This window comes from Pieris brassicae, chromosome 9 (genome assembly GCF_905147105.1).
Source record: "Pieris brassicae chromosome 9, ilPieBrab1.1, whole genome shotgun sequence".
NCBI lineage: Eukaryota > Metazoa > Arthropoda > Insecta > Lepidoptera > Pieridae > Pieris > Pieris brassicae.
Window position 1 is genome coordinate 10,414,970 of NC_059673.1, and position 24,007 is coordinate 10,438,976.

The following is a 24,007-nucleotide window of genomic DNA, read 5'->3' on the forward strand; positions in this document are numbered from 1 at the left end:
TTTTAAGAAAAAATATCAGTCATCTCAGCCATAAGTCATTGAATATTTTCCACGTTTCAATTTATTTATGTTTAAAGATACAAATACTTAATTAAACTCTGTCCGCTCTCATTTATTAGAGTCAATGTTGTGTACAACTATTATTAGATTGCATGCTAGAATAAAACCCAATGTTGTTAATTAGAAAATGTATACATGTAATCTGTTGTTGTTCCTTAATAAATAAATAAATAAGTACGTTACATGAATTTTAAAATTAATATGTTTATTATAACATAAACGATAATTTTAATAAAGGGATATTAAACGATTCTACTCACGAAATATTTGACTTAAAAAATTATAGAATTAAAAAAAACACGGATTTATTGATTAACGGATTGAAGCTATAGTTTATAATTATACATAGCTTTAATCCGTTAAAAAAGTGTTTTCTTTAAATGTGTAAAAGTTATGTTAATAAAAGACAATACGAAATTATAGAATTACTCGGTAATGTAAAGAAATGGTAGCTCATCTATATTATCCTACTTCCAATTATTATGAAAGAGCTCATTTATATAGCGATTATATTATTTACCTTTAATTAGAAAGACCAACATATAGAGAAGAAGTAGTCAAATTGGTTCGGAAAAACGCGGCAAAAACTTTTGTGCAAAAACATTTGTGAACGACGTCTGTCGTGGACGTTGAGGTGAAACGGGTGGAATTTCGTAGTCTGCCTTGACGTCCGATGATTAAACTAAGCTGCAGGTATAAAACCGAACAACTCTAAACACTCTCTGGGGTAAATGCGGTAGAAGATGCAAGAAGATTCGTCTCTTCCGTACCCAAAGCCTAAGTCGATGTGTCACATAAGGCTGAGACGTACGAAAAAAAATTATCAGATGCAAAAATATGTCTGCCATATAATACTTTAACAATATATAGCGATACCTACAATTGCGAAGGCGTCATACCCAAAAATGCGCTGACAAAGTTGTTCCGACCGCTAAGGATATACACTTCTCGATCATTGGGCCTGCCAGTTAGTAATATAAACAATATTTGTATTATGTTTTTAAAAAAATCTTCACAGCACTTTTTAATCGGTTACTCTGAGCGTCGTGATCAGCATGGACGCATCTTAGGTAGACTATCTGTTTTCATCGGTTTCTGTACAGCGCCTTTCTTCTGACAGTGTACAGTTTTGAGGGTGATGAGTCTTTCACTTGATTGGCAAATCTGGTTTATGAACGGCCCGGCCGGTAATTTTTTGACTTCTGTGTTACCAACCACGATCTGTTTCTCCAAGATCTCAATGCCTCTGAGCATTGTATGGCTGGAATAAGATACAATTCTCTGTAGGCATATGGTAGACAGGCGAGTTCGTTTGCGGAGTTGGATCACGATCAATGTAGTGGTGCTCTTCGCAGTCCTCGGTATTCTGAGCATTCGTTGCCAGCACCAAAAGGTCAGCCTTTGCCTTCTTCGAGCCAAGATAGAAACATGAACATGTTTCTACTCCATAGAAGATAGGGAATACAAGAGCCCGTATCAGTCTTACATTGGTTTTGATACCAATTCCACTTTTCTTCCAAATGTTACTTAAACTTGTCATGGCATCTTTAGCCATGCCAATTCGCCTTTCTATCTCGGGAACAGAGACGAGAACTTCGCAGTATATCTAAAAAATAAACATAATAACGAATGAGGAAGAAAGATAAAACAGTCAAATCAAATTATACTCATGTTTATAGATCATCAAATAATCTCCGACACAGGAAAATAAATGTCCTATTTTGAGATTTCTTTACGAAATACAATATCAAAGAGATGATATTCTGCGGGATATGGAAATTACTCTGGTCGCCAAATGGTAAACAACTATTTTAATATTGGATAATTTCCCTGTTGCTGTATTGTTTTTTCCTTTCACTACTTTTAATATAAGATTGTTCGTAAACATTATACATAGTGTGAAGGATTACTCGTCACTAGTGTTAACTTCTAATATTTATTTAATTAAATCCTAAACATTTTTATGAAATATATTCTTAAGAATCTTGCTATAAGTGCGCATGTGCAATAGTTATTCATTTGGCTCGTTTGGTTGTTTACGAATTGTTACGAATTGACTCGACCATCTCCCCGAAGTGTCGAGTCGGAGGAGGGAGTTGTGATTAGAGGTTGTGACACTTGCGCGGGCTTTTTTCTTTGTACAAGTTTGAAGTTATACAGTTCACGTAAAATCAGTGAAGTAAATTATAGTAAATTAAGTCATCATTGAAGTGTTTAATTTCCTACCCTAAGAACTAGATCAACTACCGCTAACACTAGTAAGTTCATTTTTGTTGTGTGCATAAATTCGTCAATAGATTCTAATTTTATTAGTAATTAGTTGCCTCTATGAACTTCGTTTCCTTTAATTTAACTATCTTTGTAGTAGCTAAATACAACAAAAATGTGCTTTCCCATACTTACATACTGTTCACTTTTTCTAAACCTAAGGAGGAGTAATAATAACCAACTTATTGTAAACGTCAATGCAGCTACAACCAATCTTGAACAGTTCTGTGTCTTATCAGCCTAACTGATATCCTCGATTTTTGAGTCTAAACACTACTAGTATTTGCCTTCACCAGGATTTGTACGTTACACACGATATCAGATGTGACTGGTACTAACTTAACACCAACACTATGTACGAGAAAAGAATCGAATGTTTTCTCGGGTCGAGATAATCACGATTATATAATCGTAAAGCATTTTCTTTCGAACCTTGTGATCTCATATTCTAGAAAACAAGGTCAAACAAGCCATCCAAGCCTACTTCATATTCATGGCGATATTCAAATCTCTATGAACTTTAACTTCTAGTATTTTCAATAATCAAATCGCGCGGAATTTAAAATTACCGGTAACAAGAGTGTGAGGGGAATTTTTAAAGCGAATGGATTCGTACAAGACAGGAATAATAATTCTTTAGCTGAGTTAGGACACGACTTTGAATGATAAATAGTCTTCTGGCTGTGACCTATCCTTTGAAATATTGTATGAATATATTTCGTTTTATAAGTAAAACTCTGGCATATATAAATATAGTGTATATTAACAAGTTTACTTAACATTAAATTCATAAGGTTTTTATTTAATAACAAATGACATTTTAAGAAAACACTTTTTAAACGGATTCAAGCTGCATTATTATCGTGATTTATGTGTCTTTTTACTTTCTATTTTTAATGTATCATCTTTTTAGTTTAGTTTGTTTTTTTTGTTCATGTTTGGTTTTGTCTTTATAAATGTCTATAACATGTATTTTTGCACTCCTTGCCTATCTTATGTAATTTAATAAATTTTTATTTTTTCTTTACTCACAGTGGTTTCCTGGAAGAGATCGCTCGTAAGCGATAAGGTCGCCAGTTGTCCTCCTTTTGATTTAATTATGTTCAATTTTTTTTTATATTGTAGTGTAACGAACTGTAAATAAATAAATAAATATAAAAAAAAATTAAAATTATGTAAATAATTATAAGTTATAATAATAGATAGCTTCAATCCGGTTAAAAAGTGTTTTCTTAATGTGTAAAAGCTATGTTAACAAAAAAAATAAGGTGAAAGCATAAAACAAATTTGCTGATTATTATGTTGCTTTTTGTGAAATGAAGTGTCAATAAATCACTACAATTTTTATTGACTTCGCTATCAAAGTGATTTAGATTTTTATGAAATTCTAAGTTTATAAACTATATTTATTTATTTTAATTTAAAAAATTAAAACAAAAACAATTATGCTAAAGATAAATTATAAGAAAGATAAACAGAATACATGATATTTATAAAAAAGGTTCAAACATTTACGGAAGGAACAAATCAATAAAAGTTATCAAATACATATAATTAATTAACCCAATTTGAATATGGTGTGATGGTGTGAAGTATACACACCGTATGTGGGGTATTTAGGGATATGGATATTCTAAATTTAAGCGTATTCCGCGATAGCTTAAACCGTACCAGGCTTAAATAGTGGCCGTTGTATGTCCGGGCTGCGTGATACAAAGCTGACTTGTTTTTTCATAAAGTGGCTTGATGTGTTCAACTTATATTTAACTTGAACAAGTTATAAATATAACTTTAACACATAATTGCTGATAAATCTTGACTTTTATTTATAACAACATTACAGTTTAATTAAATCTTGGTGGAGGCACCACAAATGAACACGGAATTACTTTTGAAAGCAAACAGGGGTCTTTGAAAACAAAAGAAAAGCGCTAAATGAACGCTAAATTGTTTTAAACACTAGATTACGAAGGATCTCATCTCATCGCGGACACAGATTAATTCTAACAGTTGAATAAATAAAACAAATCAGTGGCGGTAAAACCTTTTCAGGTCTGGTCCTCTGATTTCTGTATCTCTTAAGAAAACACTTTTTAAAGGGATTGAAGCTAGCTGGTCACCATGACCACGCACGCTGAAAAGCACGTGAAACGTCGGAAAAAAATTAAAATTATGTAAATAATTATAAGTTTTTAATAATAACACATAGCTTCAATCCGTTTTAAAAATGTTTTCTTAATGTGTAAGAGCTATGTTAACAAAAGACAATACTTCTGTATCTATTTCATGGTAATTTGTCATTATAATCCGTACCGGAATCGTACCTACGAACTCAAGGATGAGTGTCGCACGCTAAAACCACTAGGCCAACAACGTTAACAGTTGAATACTTAATTATTTACCATGATAATATTAAAAAAAAAACTATGATATTTTTTTTAATTATAGGGTTTTTAAAGTTATTTATTTGCGTTATTTTATGTACCTTTAAGATCCTTATCATTGTTTATTTACATAGAAATATTCAGCTATTTTGATTCTACGTCATTCTAAATCCATGATCTCTTTTGAAGTTTGTAAGTATTTAAAAGTTACCTACATTAAAAGTTGTCTAAAATTTACGTGACAATAGTTATTCACATCAATATTCAAGTATAACGCGTAGATTTTCCTGTTTCTATCCCTAATTCATTGATAGTTTTAGACCTACTCATAAAATTTATTGAACCAATTATACTGATATAAATATACTGTGAAGTCTATTCGCCCGCGGCTCGTGCTATCTTGTTCAACTCGTGTCTTAGGCGTTTGTAATCTTAATCTTAAGTATTATTTTGTTTCAAAGGCGTATTCTTTGTGTACTTGTCACTCTATCTCTTATGTGGGTAGCTCATGTCAGCAGGGTTGCATCTGAGTGGGCTATTCTTACCAAAATTATTCAGTGTTACTTGAATAGTCCATCTCCTTTGTGAACAGCCTCCTGTGTCCTCCTGGTGTTATCAATGATCAGTGTATTCAAATTCTTATATACGCAAGAGCTAAAATGTGGAAGGCTTTATCGGCAAATATGCTGTTTAATCTAGAAAAATAGCATCTTCGGCCATCAATAATAGATCTTTCATTGATGATTACAGGCCCTTGTATTAGGCGAAATTCTGCTCTTAACATGTTAATATAATTTAATCATTGAGGTAACACATCCGAAACATTTACAATTGTTTCTATTAGAATTTGCCAATTCAGTTGCAGAGCCGGAAATACTTGGATCGAGGTAAAATACGCGATGAAGACTTATTGTGGATGCCCGCTGCCCCATTTAGGGATTATAGGAAATTAATAAATCAATAAAAACTGAAATCAAAATGCATGTCACCTTATATAAATATACTGCAAGCAAAGCTTTCTGCTTTCTAAATGTACTAAACCCATGCTCAATATAAGAAACACAAACATGAAGACAATTTAGAAAGTGGATAAACCAAATGAAGGTTACAGCTGGTGGAACATGGCAGAGAGTGCACAATGCAGATAGAAATGACAGGATTTGAAAGAGGAGGTTTTTAAGGAGATCGACTCGAACCAGACCAGAACCTCTGCTATTCAGAGACTGGGTGAGCCATATACACTAAAACCACCCTGAGTAGTTCCTAGACATCCGCGTTATAGCCGCCGCACAATATATTGTGTGGTCTATCGTGTGGTATCATCTTTCTAAATAAAAAAGAAATATAAATGTTATCTACATTTACGAACGTCGGTAAATAAAACTTATGCTTCTTACTTTATATTTATTGCAAGTTAAAATCAAGCGTGTAGATTCTCTACTGGCAATCTTTCCGACACTCTATTAAATCGTCGATATTTTTAAACCTACAGCTCCTTGGAGCTGCAACCATTAATTAGACTCTAGACTATTGGTTATTATTATCATAAACATAGTTAACTCTATCAGCAATGCTATCAAGGTAAATCAAGGAAGACGAGAAACGCCAGTTCTCGGTTACGACGCTTGGCCATCGCGTAAAAATAAAAGTTGAGAATCGCTTTACCGTCTGCTTTCACAATATATAAATCGGGATAAAAAACTTTAAAATAATAAATACGATATCGCCCTCAGTTCAATTATTTTAATTATGCTATAACTGAACGTGTCCATGACGCACGATTCCAACTTCCGATGTATTTTTTATTTTAATATGAGAATATATTTTTACTGAAACTTTAACTTGTCCATTGCAGAACACAACGAGGATTGAATTTATTTCATTTCTAATAGAGTAATTTATTGTAATATTATACAAGTGTGTTTAATTTTGTGTGTGGTAGAATAGATAGATATTTCAGTGTTCACGTATCAATTTTTAAAAAGCAACGTACTTCTCGGTATCACTTAACATCAGATGAGCATCCTGCCCATTTGCCATCCTTAATATAAGAAAATGATTAAGATCACGTCATATATACTTTCTATAATGATTCTTGGTCCCGGTGGTCGAAAATGTGATCAACAGCATCACTTCTACGGTGGCATGACGCATACACATTCTCTAAACCGTAGTGCGTTCTAGTAAATTATTTTCACAGTGACATTTTCAAATCCTTTGAAGTCGGTTTTTTTTATAAAATAGGGGGCAAACGGGCAGGACACCTGATGTTAAGTGATACCGCCGCCCATGGGCAATATCAAAGCCAGAACGCACTCGGTTGCCGGCCTTTTAAGAATTTCTATGCTCTTTTCTTGAAGGACCCTAAGTCGAATTGGTTCGGAAATACTTCATTGGGCAGCTGGTTCCATATAGCGGTGGAACTATTATTAATTAGGAAATTTTTAAATAGTATTATTTATATGAAATTTATTGTTATTCCCATCATTGATATCACGTCAAAAATAACCCTCAAACCGCTTGTTATTTTTCTTAATCCCGAAAAAGGTGCTATTTGCTTTGGGCCCCTCGTGCGTGACGTTTGATTAGCGTGACAACTCTTGTTTATTTTATAAAACCCTAAGATTAAGTGTTGATGAAGTTTGTGATGCTTCCAGTAAATGAGTGAGTGTTTTGATATTCGTTTGTCTGTAGGAAAAGTAAAGTTAGAACAATAAAGTAATATTATAGAGAGGAAGATTTTCTCGTCGTATGTTTGTCAAATAATAAACTTCATAAGAATTGTGCTTTTGTGCTGTTAGTATTACTAGTGTGTCGAGATCATGTTTCTTTATTTAAATCAACTTGAAACAGTTCGAGTGTTTTCAAATTCATATATTAGTTCTCAAGATATATATGTAGTTCTGGAGGGAAAATAATTTCGTTCGTTTTTCTTTTTTACCCAGTTTAGATAAAGACATACGGCCATTCATAAAACTTCCACTTCTCGGTTTTTATAATTCTTGGCTATTGATTGGCACAAGAATCTTGTGATACAGAAATCTTAGATGGTTGTAAAGCCACTGGTTTGTACTTTGTTTTATCAAATTAATATTTTATCCAACATTACATTCATATAGTGTAAATTTAAGAAATCACAAGTACCTAGGTATTAAAGTCCCCTCGATACGTGGAAAAGTTTGTTTGCACCGAATTGTTAGGGTTGAAATATTTACATTTTTGATAAGAATGTTTGTGTCGTGTTTAAACAACTAATTGAATAATATCATATTGAGCTTATTTTTAATTCAAATAATCTGTTTTAACTTGAAACAATTAACAGACTCCAAAATGTATTATTATGTATATTATAAAGTATTTTTTATTGATTTACCTTGTCACTCAGATAAATATATATCGTAATTAAATTGTTATTAGAGGTTTGGTAATGAATCCGTTAAAAAATTGGTTAGTTAACATTTCTTAATAAGAGTAATAGTTGTGTTCGTATAAGTTGTAAAAAATTAAGTTAGTTTTTATAGGTAGACCTAATACTAGAGTATTGTATCCCCTTTTAGGGTAAAAGCCCTCCTCCATATGTTTTCATTTTTTTCTCAATGCACTGTTCTGTTTTGTATGATTTTAATTGTTGTGACTTGGAGCTCCTTTTTTTCTTAACACTTGTTGATTCATCGTTTTTCTCATATAATGAAGGGTGGTGGTCGCTTTCCCTATGGACCACCCGGATTACACTCTCCGTATTTAGTTTATATACAACACCCAAAGTGTTCAACGTAAGAAACTTCACGTAAATATCAGGTAAATAATAGTTAATATAAAAAAAAAACATACGAGCAAAGTTATAAAGAACGCTCACCTATAATATATAAAAGATTAAGCAAAAACAAAATGAATTTCGCCCCTCGTATGTCCGAGCGAATGACCCTCGTCGCCTCAAGGTCCCCTTATCATGATCTGAAAAATTAGCTCAAAGCGAAGGGGACAGGGTTGAACGAGTATTTCCGTTAGTTACGCCTATTTTTTAATTCCTTTTGTAGAAATAATAATTACTGAGTCCGACTTTAATAATGGTTATTCAATCTTCTGTTTTAGTACTCAAATTGATCTAATCGGATTAGGCCTCAGTCATGTATTTTTTCACCACTAGTAGCTACTTACGATTGAAAGGAATTGCGGTCGCAGCAACGCACAATCTTTAGGGTTAATGTTCGCGTTCTTATTTTAATTGTGCTTAACAAAGGTTTTTAAAAAAGCTGCTCAGTTGAATCACTTGATACTTCAACGGTTCATTAGCCGAAATATAAAAAAGGACAGGTTTTTTTAAGGAACTCGAAAATTATTTATGTTTGTTATGTAATGAGATTATATTCTCTAATCATCACAGACTTTATGATTTGAGTCACTATATGTATATTTCACAAATTTCTCTGAAACTAAGCCGTATCATGCATTACCTTATCAAGTTATATGTATTATATTTTATTAAATTCGTGTTCTTCTAGTTCTTAATATAATAAACGATATGACCGAGCTTTACGTAAGTTCAAATCATCTTTAAATAAACATTATATGTGTTTCTTACTCTACAAAGAAATAAATCCACAGTCAGCTGAGCTACTGAACTCGGGCATTTTGATAAATGACCGTAATTGGTTACCGTGCCCTCGCCGGGCGAAGCTCGAAACATCTGAATGACCAAATATTTTTCATTCTTGAATGAAATGTATAGATAACGGTGAATTATTTTGTAATTTACATGGGATAAAAGGGTCCGATAAATGATAACGAAAGCACAATCCATACTCTAAGATAAAGTTGAATGATTAAGTTTATATCGTCCAAACGCATCGTCATTATAATTTCAGATTGGTAAATAATTTGATTTCCCACTCCGCGACGGCCCAAACCGAGTTCCGAGTCTTGCAGGAGACGCCCTTGCGCTAGTCGCGAGAGAAAGCTCAATACCGCCGTCTAATATATTCATTATAATTTAATATTCAGTTTAGAAAAAAAAAATTTTTAGTGTAACTTTAAATAACTGTTATAATTATTTATATATATATGAATATTTCTTATATTATCTTAACCGAAATAATGAAAAAGAATTTACGAGTCGTTAATCTCCCAAATCCCTCATCTGCTGTATTTTCCTTTATAAACATATATTTGGTCCCCAAGTATATGTGAAACCTTGAGGCTTTTATTTTACGAGACAAAGTTACGAGAAAACTCCCAGACGGACTATTAAAGGCTATATGCCTGGAATCTCATAAAGTAAAAAAAACACATTTCAACTGTGTGTGTATAGTGACAGAGTTCAAAGTCCACTGACACGTATGAAGTGCAAACTTTTGGTCGCCATTTTGTTACTCGTAAAACATTAACGCGGTTCTGAATTTTTGCGTTTAGCAACAAGTAATATTAAACTCGTAATTGCGGTTGTAATTCCCTGATGACGATACTTGCTGCATTCGAATTACTTATATAATACTAGCTTCCGTCTGAAGCTCCATCTGCGTGGGATGTGTAATTTTCCGGTCTTTGCAACAATTATTGCTATCTATGTTATCTATATTATCATTATTTATTATCTTTGCATTTTCTACAAAGTGTACTATGGTGAGTGTTCTAAAGATTTTTTTGGGTTGATCACGCCTGCCTCATTTCAGTACAGTACGAGCCGTATCAATTCAACATTTCAACAACGTCACCTTGATGGCTATAAGTCATCTACAGACCGTTACACAAGGCACTCTATTGCAAACTACCGAACTGTGGAATCGGCTCCCGGTAGGAGTCTTCCCTGAGAGATACGACCTCCAACTGATCAAAGTTATAGTGTACGCCTCTCTTAAATGCCGGCAATGCACCCACTAAAAATGGGTGTCCATGGGCTGTGATGACTGCCCTGTTTGGGCGTCCCGTAGGTTCGTTTGCACCCCTATTAAATATTTAAAACAGAAAACCATCCGTATCTATAGACATAACTGTTTAATATGTTAAGATTTTTCTGTTTTTCTGTTTTTATTAAAAGGACATAAAAAAGTCACAAATAGCACTCAAGAAAACCAAATTATTGATAGCAATGCCTTGATGAGTAAAAAATTCAAATATTATTATATTTATTGTTAATTAATATAGTCTGACGAGCGTTATATATAGCGCGTAGCATACAAACAATGAATGAAATCAAAAGATATGAAAATGGAAAGTTGTGTATGAAAAATAGATCGAATTACAAATCGAATACATATTATTTCGTAATTTATGTACGAACTATAAAATGATTTATGTATGTATGTATATCTTTTTTGTTTGAATTTAAAGACCCACGTCCTGTATTTTGGGACTAAGACATGCCAGTTTCCTCACAATTTTCTTTACTATATACGTTTATTATACGCGAATGTAAATCCTGTATATCATTGATTGTGTAGCATCAGCTACGAACGCGTAACCCGTAGAGCCTTAATTTCGTAGCCCTAAACGTAGAGGCTTGTTGACCTAAAACCTAGCTCAAAATACCTCCTGATTCTGAGTTGGGTAATTTAATTTTCCCTAGCGAAAATTCGTGTAATTCGTAAATATTTAGACGGCTCTTCAAAGCTGTCAGCACAGAAATAATTTTATTTCAGAAAATATGATGAGAGTATTTTTTGCTCGAGAGAGTTGATGTTTTTCCCGCACACAAAGGTACTTTCGTATTTAGAAATAATGTCAATAGAAATAATGACACAGAACTTAATAAATTAAAACTTAAAAATATTCTTGCAGATTTCGTGGTGTAAATACATATAATAATAATAATTGCACATTTTATTTTCTTCTTATAAAAGCTGTATAGTACTAGTTGTTATATAATTAATTTGCGTTTATACCAGTTAAAACATTAAACGTCGACTGAGTCTATAATAATTAACAAAGCAAAGCTGTATAACCAATGTTACGTTAATTTAAATGTGCATAATGAGCTTTTTGTATTAAGAAATTCTACAAAAGAGCCAAAAAAAAATTCTCAAAACTCAAAAGCGAAACGCTCTTCATTCATCTTTTGAGCACGTAATTGCCAAACAAGGAATTGAAAACGCTGCAAGCTAATTCATATCTAGTGCTTCATCTAAATCTGTACTTATCCTAAACATTATTCATTGCTGAGGGATATGCGATCTATTAAAAGAAGGTAAGGTTTAAAATGCCTTGTGCTATACGTTTGTATGCTGGGGTCTAGCTCGGGCTCAGCCCGTATCCTAGGATACCGACGGTAGTCTTCCCCCTAGCCTCTTATTGCACTAATGTATACAAGCAATGTTGAATTTACACACAGCAGAATAGAACCTATTTCTGTATGAACCTAATAAAGGAATTTAGACTAGCAAATTCTTGTGCGTTTCTATGTTTGTTTTTGTCGGAATAGATGGGGTTTTGATTGGTATAGCGGTTTGTTTTAAAAAGTTTAGCGAGTGGATAGTTGAGTTTATCTTTTTGTATGGCCCCGTGTAGATTCAGCCGTGAATCGTGATGCGTCGGTGAATGGAAATATATACGGTTTTATTTAAGCTCGAATCGAATTTTCTGAGGTTTCACACATTTTTTCCAGTGACATATAGATAATATACCTCGGTTTGTTAACCACACTCAATAACATGTCCGGAAAAATGTACGTAAATATTGTTATTAATTACTAGAAGAATGTGTTTATAACCCTTAATTATTTTTATGTGAATGTTAATATTCTATCGCATTTTTAATACGAAATATGATGTTCGAAATTAATTTTAATCAAAATATGTTACTAGCTATTTTAATTGTGTATGTAAAAGTGTATCCAATTATTAAAAAAAAACTACATATTTTATTAATGGACTTCAAAAAATTATATTAAAGTTAACAATTTGGTAAATAATATAACAATTCGCAAGAGGTATATTTACATTTATTACTTTTTTTTAAATTTATGCTCCTTTGTGATAAATAAAATGAACTATAATTGTTTAATATGAACTTTAGAAACTAAAAAACTTAGCTATTACCGACGGTTGGGTCGCGTCCCCATTTTATGGGATATACACATAATAACAATAGCCCATAATACCACATCCCCTCATCTAGAATATCTCTTAAGAGCTTTTATTTCGCGCAACTGTTACCTCTATACACTGTCAATAGTTGACACCCTTTTGACGTTTGTGGGAATAAAGTTTGAGTCACGTGACGAGAATACTTAAATGTGACAAGACAATTCGGCAGATGTTTGCATTAAAATCTCTATTGTAAACATAAAAACAAATAGTTGTATATGTTTATGAGTATGAACGTTATTCAAGTAAAAACATTACTTACGAAAGTTTGGGATTACTTTTGGCTTTTAATTAATTGTAGAAATTATCTGAATCTGATCGCCAAACTATAAAAACTGGTGTTCTAAGGAAATGTCTAAAGATTAGTTTACATACAAATATGTTATTCTTTATATTACGAAAATGTAGTATAATAATTTTACTTAGCTGGCTACGCACTCGCTGGCCTTCTGTCAGTATAAGGTTCATGGATGGCTGGTTGATGGATGTTTAAAAATACATAAATCAAATTGAAAATTTGAGATGAATCAAAGGTAAGGTTCATTAGATTAACAACCTCCTCCTTTCGTTTTTTTGAAATCGGTTAAAAACGTTCCGAAGGCACACTTTGTCATCAGTAGTTAAGCATTGTTATCCTAAGTATGAGACTCGCTCGCGTGAGTTATACTAAAGTGATAATAAATATAGAATTTAGTTACTTTAGTTAACAAATATATATTCTGTGATGATATATATGATGTTAGTAATATCAAAATAAATATTAATGAATAATATAAAAAAATAAATGTGTAACTTCGCGTACACTTGTCTCTCATAATTTGCGACTGTGTACAGTCATCTATAGTACTGAAGATACTGTTCCTGCTATATAAAGTTGATAAAAACGCACTCTGAGACAAATTCAATGGACTGAGAAGAGAAAATGTCGTATTTTAATAGGTATTTATTTTATCATCTGAGGGTGTTATAATTGCATGTCATTATGTTCGTTGCAATTATTTTTTATTAATCTTAATAAAAAAAGTTGAGATTTAAAATAATTATGTATACTTTTATAGAGCAGTGTTGGCCAAGTAGCTTCAGCGTGCGACTCTCATCCATTAGGTCGTAGGTTCGATCCCCGGCGGTGCACCAATGGACATTCTTTCTATGTGCGCATTTAACTACTATTAGATTAACAAATGATCATGAAAAAGATACAGAAATCTGAGGCCCAGATCTAAAAATGGTTTAGCGCCATTGGTAATTTGTTTGTAAAATCTGATTGGATTTTAATGTGAGTCGATTAAAAATCCAAAATGAAGATTGAACCCATGTTATCCCGGTTAATTAATTCATTATTAAGTACATTTAAAAAAACATTAGATAAAAATATGTATATTTTGAACCACGGCTCGATGGAGAGCTGTATTCAGCATCATTCTAATTCAATTAGATTGATTCAAGACTTGAAATCGAAGGTTTTGAGTTCTCGACTTCTAAAAATCCTGGAAGTGTATTTATTTTTTGTTTATATCCAAGCATAACATTGCCATCTGTGGACTGGTCTCAATGATCGAGGTAACAAATGATTCGGATTTGTAGTGAATAATAAACGCATATCTTCCAAAAAATAGCTATATAAAAAGATCATCAATAGTGTAGAAACAAACTAATTATCGTATATTTTGTTGTTCAATATTGTTGTTTGTTGTATAATTTCTATAAGGTTCAATTTTAAACACACAAAAAAGGGATAAAGGGAATTTTGTTTCAAAGATATCTCTTATATAGAAAACGTTGGTATTACTATAAAGTTATGGAGACGAGAGCATTGAAACTAAGGTTGCATTTGTAAAAGAAACACGCTATGTTTATTCCAGTATATTTTGAAATTAATATGTGTGTTTAGTAAGTATGTGTCCCAATGTAGGTATGCTATAAGATAATATTTTTGCAAAAATAATACGCTGTCACGATATTTCAAGTTTGGTAGGATGATTTTTTTTAAATTCTATTTGGCGTTTTTGTTTTGAATAATCAATTATGTTACACGGTAGGATAAAGACAATGAAAATGGCTATTGCTTGGCTTGCAGCTTGTTAGATTGACGAAATTTTTTAAGTTTAAATTATTACATTACAAGTTGTCTAATTGTTATATTATACAAGCAAGTAATATTAATTTAATAAATGTTTAACGTCCAATAAATGTCAGTCCAAACTTAGTCCAAATTATTTCAGTTTGGTTCGTAAAGTTATATATTACCTCTTGTGGACAAAACACACATAGAATTGTGTCTGCCTCATGCCAATGCATGTGAGCATTAGTAGGTAATAGAAATACTAAATATTGTTACGAAGATGGGGAAATGGTTCTCGATTTTTTCACAAGTTAGAGACGTTTTCAGGAAGCTGATTTATGACCAAATCAGGAGAGGCTCTTTTTACAGAACTTCTCGGATTACAATTAAATATCTCGTTTAAAATAAACCATTGAAGAGATCTACGGTGATTTATATCTATATCTATTAACATTAATGTCTGTGCACCATTTTGCATCATGCTTTTCCAATTGTGAATAGGGCGATATACATCCTAAATTATCGCTGTCTCTGGTCGTAAACTTTTTACTATATAAAAACATTTTCTGCGCTTGGCCGACCTTTTTGATATAACTCATAGACAACGCGTATTGCTCGCATTCTGGAGTTGCACAATGCACTTTAATGAATGCATTCCGATGTCACGTGGGGTTCTTCCCTAGGGCTTTGTGGACGTTCCTTTTCATTTTTTCTAGGGGAGAATGAGCGAACTTCAACCTGGCTGGACTTGTTTGATTTGGATTTTGTTAACAAGGATAATTAACGTTAAAATTTGTGATTTTAAATTTGTAACTATTAAAATAAACAGTAAAAATATAAGAAGTCATATATCTATAAGTGATTACGAAACAATTTGCTACTTATCAAATATATATTTAATTGAACGTCAGTAAAAAATTAAAGGAATTTATATTTACATTAGCACCAATTTTAAAATCAAGAACTGACGCGAAAGTGAACCAAAACCTTGATTCCCGGTCAAGGGATCTCTATTTATTCGCCAAGTTTTTCAAGCTGTTTCTTTTAACCATTTCAAGTACGAATTTATTTCTTTATCCAAAAATATATACAAATAAAGTATGATCATCAAATGGTACCTTTATCACCAAATCCTGTTTGACAACAATGTCTTAATGTACAAATAAGTAATATTATTTTAACATGAAGTACTGAACACCTTACTATTCAACCATTAAATTCCTCTAAAGCCTTGATTTAAGCTCATCCATTTCTAAAAGGCCGACTACACACCTGCGAGTCTACTGGCAGTGCAAATGAGCGGCGGTATTACAAGGCGCAGGAAGTTCAACTGATGTTGAACTTGGGCGTTAGGCCCCTGTACTAAAGAGAAAATAATTAAATTTCTATCCTTAATTAATATCCTTTGATAAAAATAATAACCATGCTTATACATAGTCCATCCCTTTTTTGATATTGTATTAAATGTCAAAGCTTGGAAGTATAAAGTTCCGATATAACACATAAAATGCGAGTAAAAACTTCGTATGCTTACCGTTAGTTAGTTATGCTGTTTCAGAGCAAATTAGATGTCATTGCAAGCTCATGCCTGGACCGCCCGCGGCGTGTATAAACTAAGTAGACTGTCAAGACTCGTATGAGTTAGCTATCCTTTTCTTTTGTATCTTAAATGTCGGAGACAGGTGTATTAACCGGTTTGATTGGATTTTAATACAGCCTTTTAGTAATTACGTTGTTGTGCTTTTGAATTCTTGCTCTCTTGGAATATCTGTGCCCAAGTTGAGGATAGGACAGACATTATTTTGGTCATTGATTGATGAAACCTGGTTCCAAAGCCGCTGATTAAAAAGTAATTCAATATAAAGTTTTTTTTATTGTTTTTTTTTATTAATATTGCTTATAAATAAACTAACAGGAGGTTTTGATTGACCAAGTTTTAGGTTTCTATAGTTTTATATTTAGAGTTTATTAATTTAAAAACGGGTCCAGTTAATAGATTTTCTATTGAACTTTGGAAAGTAGTGGCACAAAGCACGCTATTAACTATGATAGTGTTGAGTACAGTCCAGTACTTGTTTAAAAGGAAAAACTTGCTTGACTATTCTCTTCTTTTCTGACCTTTTTTCTTCGGTTTTCGCCAGGCAGTCTAGACAAGGCTTTTATTCAAAATTGGGCAAAATCAACGAGGATAAAGGATAAAAGACAAAAATGTATTACTATAATTTTTATTGAAACAAATAGGCAATCTTGCACTTCAATTGAACACAATAAAAATGAAATTCAGAAAACGCCACTAACTGGTTTAACCTTAATGCCTGAAGGGCTACAGTAAAACGTACGTTATATACTAAAGAGTTAAAACAGTAGAATTAATACAAAAACATTTTTATGTACTTACGTTATTATAACAAAAATAATCTAGGGCTTAGAAGATAACAGGACGCCTTATAATCAAAATTGTCCAGCTACTCTAGGAAGAATCATACAAAAATTTGTGGAAAAAATAATTATTTTGCGGGTAGAATAGGTGAACGACATATGTAGAGCAGTGACTTTCAATTAACGTATGACGTCACCGTCTTTTATAAAAGCCCCTTTTTGCCCAGCTGTCATGTGTCGCGAAGATGGCGTCTTTTTTATCAAGGTTTGTGGAGATTGTAACGAAGCATTATTTGTCACATATAAATAAAAACTATAATCGTAAAATTGCTTCCTTATCACAAGAGTATTTTATTATAAATATATTTAATTGTAATTAAATAATCTGTAACTGTAGTACGACCTTTTTAGATCTGGGCCTCAGATTTATGTATGTTTCTGACATGTGTCAATATAATAGGCAAGTAGGTAATCAGCCTCCTGTGATTGATGCACGCCGTCGACTATTTGGGTCTAAGGCAAGCCGGTTTCGTCACAATGTTTTCCTTCACTTTCACACAAAATGTCTATTAGTATACGACCTCAAGGATAAGAGTCGCACGCCGAAGCCACTAGGTCAGCTCTGCTCAAAAATATAACAGTCATAAAATATATAAATTAACCTTTTAAAAAAAAATATTTAAGAACAAAATATTAAAAAAATTGCTAAGTAAACTATAAATTGAGTTTACAGCAGATGTCACAGACATAACAATTAAAAACTTATAGTTAAATATATAAAAACAATTAAACATCGTAAAAACAAAACAAAATACGGATGTCTAAGTCCTAAGTTTGTTTAGACTCCATAGGTGCCGAGATTTCTAAATAGAATTTTCCTTTTAAATAATGTAATTAATTACTTTATAAGCTGCATAAAACAGAGCATATATAAATACTTCCGGTGAGAAAAACTAATTTCCAAAAGCAATGAATGTAACGGTAATTATGTTTTATTTCCGGGAAAAAACGAAAAGTTTTGATCGATCATTCACGTAGGCCGCGGGCTTTTACAATATTTCATCAGGGATGATGAATTGTTTTACATTATACAACAGGTGAGTTTCCAAATTGCGCTAAAAATTATCTTGTCGAATGACCGTAATATTAATCTCAAACAATTTACAGAATATTGCATATTACGTAAATTTCTTTTGAGTTTCTATTGCTTTCACTATTTTAGTTTCATTTCGTTCCATAGAGACAGTAGAATACTCTTCGTGAATGGTAATTTTGACGTCTTCAATATTGATAGCCATTGAGATTGTTCGTACGAATACGACATATTTTTTACTTAGTATTGTCTTTGGTTAATATAGATTGAAAAAAAATAATCGACTAAAAGATGACGGGTTTTTGCAGAAATGACTCACTTAAGCTTTAAAATTATGTAAATAATTATAAGTTTATAATAATACAAATAGCTTTAATCCGGTTAAAAAATTGTTTTCTTTCAATATTTTTTACTTGTCTGAATTTAGCCATGCAAATATGTCAATTCACACAGTTTAGCCGATAATGGTAATGGCCGAAATGATAACTCTGTTGTTATAAGCAGTGCTGGCCTAGTGGCTTCGTCTTGCGACTCTCATCCCTGAGGTCGATATGCACTAAAGAATTTTCTGTCTATGAATAAGTAGAATAACGGGAGTAAACGGCCTGTCTTAGGCCCAAAAAGTCAACGGCGTCTATTGCTTGTATGTGAACACGAAACAGATACAAAAATCTTAGGCGGAAACCTAAAAGGTTGTAAAGCCACTGGTTTCAGTTATAAAGTACAACAAAATATTGACACAAGTATAAAAATATATATTTCAGACGATTGCATGTAAAATACGAAATATGTATACGGAAAATTGAAGTATCCGTTCCATAGTCTATGTTGTCTGTGGTGAATGTATTTTAATTAAGTCCTGCAATGGTCGCTTGTGGCTGTGTTTACCCGTTACAGACGGGCTTGTTTTAATTTTAAGATTAATAAGGACTTTATTTGCTTTGCCTTTATATTAGTTTCATGTTTGTTTTAAGAACTGTAATATAGAATACTTCAAATGTGCATATTAAACGATTGGTATCTGATTTTGAATTGTATATTATTATTCAATCTGTATTAGTAGATCTTTATTATAGAAGAGATATAAAAATATAATTTAATTTAATGTTTTTATTTCAGGTAAGTTTGCTGTTAACGGAACTTATTTGAAAGCTTTGTTGTCATGTCGGTATGTAAAAAATAATTTAATATTTTTTTATCAGTAATAATATCCATCTCCATATGTTTATTAATGTGTTAGTTATAAAATTAAAAGGGTAACATGCAGTCCATTGCACTGACCCATGTAAAGGGCAATCCGGCCTCCTCAGCAGGTTGTTGGGGCTCCCCTGCTCGCGCCGTACTTATATACTTTTATTTTCTATAGAACACGGGGCAAACTGGCAGGAGGCTCACCTGATGTTAAGTGATGCCGCCGCCCATGGGCACTCTCAATGCTAGAGGGCTCGCGAGTGCGTTTCCGTCCTTTACGTTTTATTTTTCAAGTGTGGCTATTGTTTGTTCTTAATATTTACCCGTATCAATTCATAGTAATTCGTACTTTTTATTCATTTTAGTTCCTTTTTATCGCTCTCAGAGATATGATATACACGTTGTTATCATATTATCTCCTATATAACTTTGTTACCCTTGATATTTTGTAGAAAAATAACCTGATAAAAAAGTATCACATGTACAGCGATCTTATCTCGTATATAGCGCAAATCTCCTTGAAGGACTTGTCTCGTGTAATAACATATGTATGTAGTAGTAATTAAAGTTCGTATTGCCTGCCATCCACACATGCGGTGCATCATTTCATATTGTCAAAATCACTCCTACCACAACCCTTTGAAGATAAGTGATGTGATTGAGAATTTTTGACATGTAATAACATTACATTTTGAGTTAAGTTATTAATTATTTAGAACTGGTTTAATATTGATCGATTATAGCATAATTATTTGGTCCGTTCCTCTCACTAGAACGTATAGACAATATATTCGATAGTAATTAATATTAAGTTGTTTTAAGTGGTACATTCCGATTTATTAATTATATAACCGCATATTCAGCTATACAAAATTAGGCATGCAAATTTCATATTGTTATAATAATCATAACAGTTAAGATATAATTGTTGTCAAAACATGGTCTAAATATCCTCCCGCGTTATGAAGGCATTATGATGCCTTAAAAAATCTAATGACATTTTGAAATTATACAGCAGTGATCTATAATTTCTGGGAAGATGATTAAATAGTTTGATAGCCGTGGCGTAACTATGTTTTAAATATATCGTGCTGAAACATGCAGTTATCCCAGCTGTGTATAACCCTCGGTAGATAGCGAGTTTCTTTAAGTACGATCGTTGTAAAATATTGGTTTAGTGGTAAAACAAGTGAATGATTCTTTGCGTGCGTTTAATAGACTAATTCTTCGTTGGTTGTTATTTCCAGAACGAAAACGTTGGAACCAAAAACGCAGTATGTTTTCTTTTGCGACACCGCCGCCATACACATCATTAATCCTTCGAGCCGTTTCTGCAGCACTGGTGCCACGGTGGAACTCGTACTCGTAAATAACGCGATATTTCATGTTTTCCATTTTATAAATAGAGTGATGCAAAAAAAAAAATAAACGTGAAAATGAAATGAATCATGGTTTTCGCATAACAAATGTACGAGTAAATAGCTGTAAAAAATTTGAATTTAGAATTCTTAACCAAAGAGGAGATATTTGAGGTCAAAGTGGCCAGAACGATAAAACGCTAATATCATATGTAAGGACCTAATATATAGGCTGTGCCTAAAATAGTAACAAAACAGGTGACCAGTACCTGCCGGTTGTTTCATTTTATAATATCACGATGTTCACGCCTTTATCGCACAAATTATTTCCAGCTTCTTCAGAACTCCCAGCGACTCCCAGCAACTCTATCAATCTATTTATTGTACTCCTCTTCAATATAATACGGTACACAAACCTAAGCGTTATATTCAAATTTTTGAGCAACTTGAAAATGGTACTAGGCGAGTGCCCACAGCGGTGCAACGCAATAACAGCTATTCGGTTTTCTTTCAATGTCCACTCCATCGTGAAAAATTACGGAAAGTGATTGTTTTTTGTTTTAAAACAATAGTCAAACATTTAAAAATAGTATTAGTATTTTTTGTATACAATCATGTTAGAAATTTAAAAATAATGTGGCCGTGAGACCGACTACGTATATTATATCCGTGTGGTGATAATTTGTGCGATGAAGGCGTGAACCTCGTGATATTATAATATGAAAAAACGGGTTAGGTACTGGTCACCTGTTTTGTTATTAGAAAAAAAATGATAGACGTTAACATCAATCTGATCCAATTTTTAAATGTTTTTATATAACTTGTAAATGTAAATAGTAAATGAATAACATAAAAAATATCTAATTTATTACCTAATATATATGTTAAATTCAAAAATGGTCCCCCCTAATGTTGTGTCTAATTAACAATACGCAGAAAGGGTTCCGAATCGATGGGTTAATTTTCACGACTTATTTGCATCGCGTCTCCATACAAATGTATGTAATTTTGCACTGTGACAGCTTGCGTTAGACAAATGAACGCCGAGATTCTCTTGATTAAGGACGGATGACGAGCTGCGAGCAAGTGTCGAATGGTGCTTTACTATAATGTATGACGTTAACTCATCTCCGTAAAAGGATTGCTACCGAGTGTACTTTGCTGAGTAAGCTCTAAAAAGATTGAACAATTAATTTTAATTTTCTTTATTTTATAGCATTTTTCACGTTGTTGAAACGGAACAGCAATTTGTATGTGCGTATTTATTTCAGAAAAGATTAATATTCTTTACCGTTGCCTTCATTTAGCTATCTGTTAGTACGGATCTATACAACTAGGTGGCGGTATATCAAGATTTGTCATTAACATAATAATGCCATATATCGCCGATAGATGGTAATCGCTATGCAATAAAACTCGCTAGTGTTGTGCTTCTTGATTTACATATATAATTTGAATAATTGAAATTTTATAAGACCTTACTTCATAGGATCATTTCTATAGTAAGCTCTTCACGCAACTTCTCACTATACGTGGGAAATTTCCAGCCATGATGAGGAGACGTGGCGCGGTGCCCTGAGCGTGAGGCGGGCGATGATGTAAATTATCAGCCTTCGATGATCGTTCACTTCCTCGCTTTCGAGGGAGCGTGGGGTACTGTCGCTGTCTGAGTGGCTTTTTAAACAATTATTTTAATGTAAAATATTGCCAAGTTGGTTCTAATTAAATGTAATAATGATTAGTGGTTAACTGCTGTGTCATTTTCTTAATATTTCGTTAAACTAATATGAAAGACGTGTTAATATTTTGTTAAACTAATATGAAAGACGTGTTAATATTTTGTTAAACCAATATGAAAGACGTGATAATACTAAGAGATGTCACTTATCAAATTTATACAAACTTTGTAATTTGACATGACGTTGCATATAATTGATTTCGATAATTTTACAACGGTTCCAATGTTATTATTTAATTAATATGATATTTTATAAAGGTCTATTTTCTCTTGAATACTCTAATAAATTAAATACTGTATTTACAAGTAAACCAAGGGTTTAATAGCGCAGAGCCAGAAATATACTTCGCTTACTGATTTGAATGAAAAAAGTCGATTATAAAACCTAAAAGTATTTTGCCTTTCATGTTTTCATATTAAAACTTTTCAAGCGCCGCCTTCGCTGTAAAACAAACTTTCAGACAAATTCATTTTCTTTGCGTCTCGTTATTTGTAAGGGCGTATTTTTATTTATTATGGCAACCCTTTAATTAAGTGCCTATAAATTGGCAGCGATATAACATTTTTTGAATAGTTTCAAATTATTTTCTATCAACAACTTACTAAATGAACGTGAACTTATGTTTGCTTTAAATTTCGAATTTCCTCTTTCAAACCAGATCCTAAATTTTAAAACGTTCCATTATAATAATCAAGCCTCATTTATTCCTTAAACTATTAACAAAATATGCACACGATTAATATACAAGGACCTCTTCATGAGTATTATCTCTATCTTATTAGGTCTCTATCAATTGCCTCCATCTCTCTGTCTTGCATTTTTCTCCCATTCTTCTCCACCAACTTTCTTAAGCTCGTCAGCCTACCGCAATAGAGCGACCTCTCTTTCGTATTCTCCTCTTTCTACATCTGCCATTGTTCATGCGAGCGGTATGGCCCGCCCATTTCCACATAAGTTTTTTGCAATGGGATAGTGCATCTGTAATTCTGACCTTGTCCTTTAATTTTAAATTGAGAACACTCGAGTCCGTTCCTCGATGACATGTTGTTGTTTGTGTGATATATCCATGATTGATTACCGTAAGAAAGACATGACAATGTACACGTGTCAAAGACTTTCTTCGAACATTCAAGACTTACTTCGAACATTCCATATTGCTAAATATATATTAAAATAACTCAACTCGCGTAAGAAAATTTCGAGTATTCATAAGTAACGCACACTAATTATATTAAATTACGTGCATACCATAATATACGAGCACCAAGTTTACTCATCCACGTATTCTAATAGACCCTTAGCACAGTCTGATAGGAACAGTAAAATACACCTGTTCAGTCATAGTAGATTCGCAATCTCCAATGTGTCAATCAGCTTGATTCTCTCTATTCACTG

At 32.6% G+C, this 24,007-nt stretch overlaps 1 protein-coding gene and 1 non-coding gene across 2 annotated transcripts in view; both read left to right on the forward strand.

The window, feature by feature from the left end:
* LOC123714097 (acyl-CoA:lysophosphatidylglycerol acyltransferase 1-like) overlaps positions 1 to 24,007 on the forward strand; it is a 109,947-nt gene that overhangs the window by 25,219 nt on the left and 60,721 nt on the right. The gene's annotated exons all lie outside the window — the stretch shown is intronic.
* Positions 22,346 to 22,548, forward strand: LOC123714757. The gene has a single exon (XR_006754360.1). It is a non-coding gene; the product is annotated as a small nucleolar RNA U3 (small nucleolar RNA).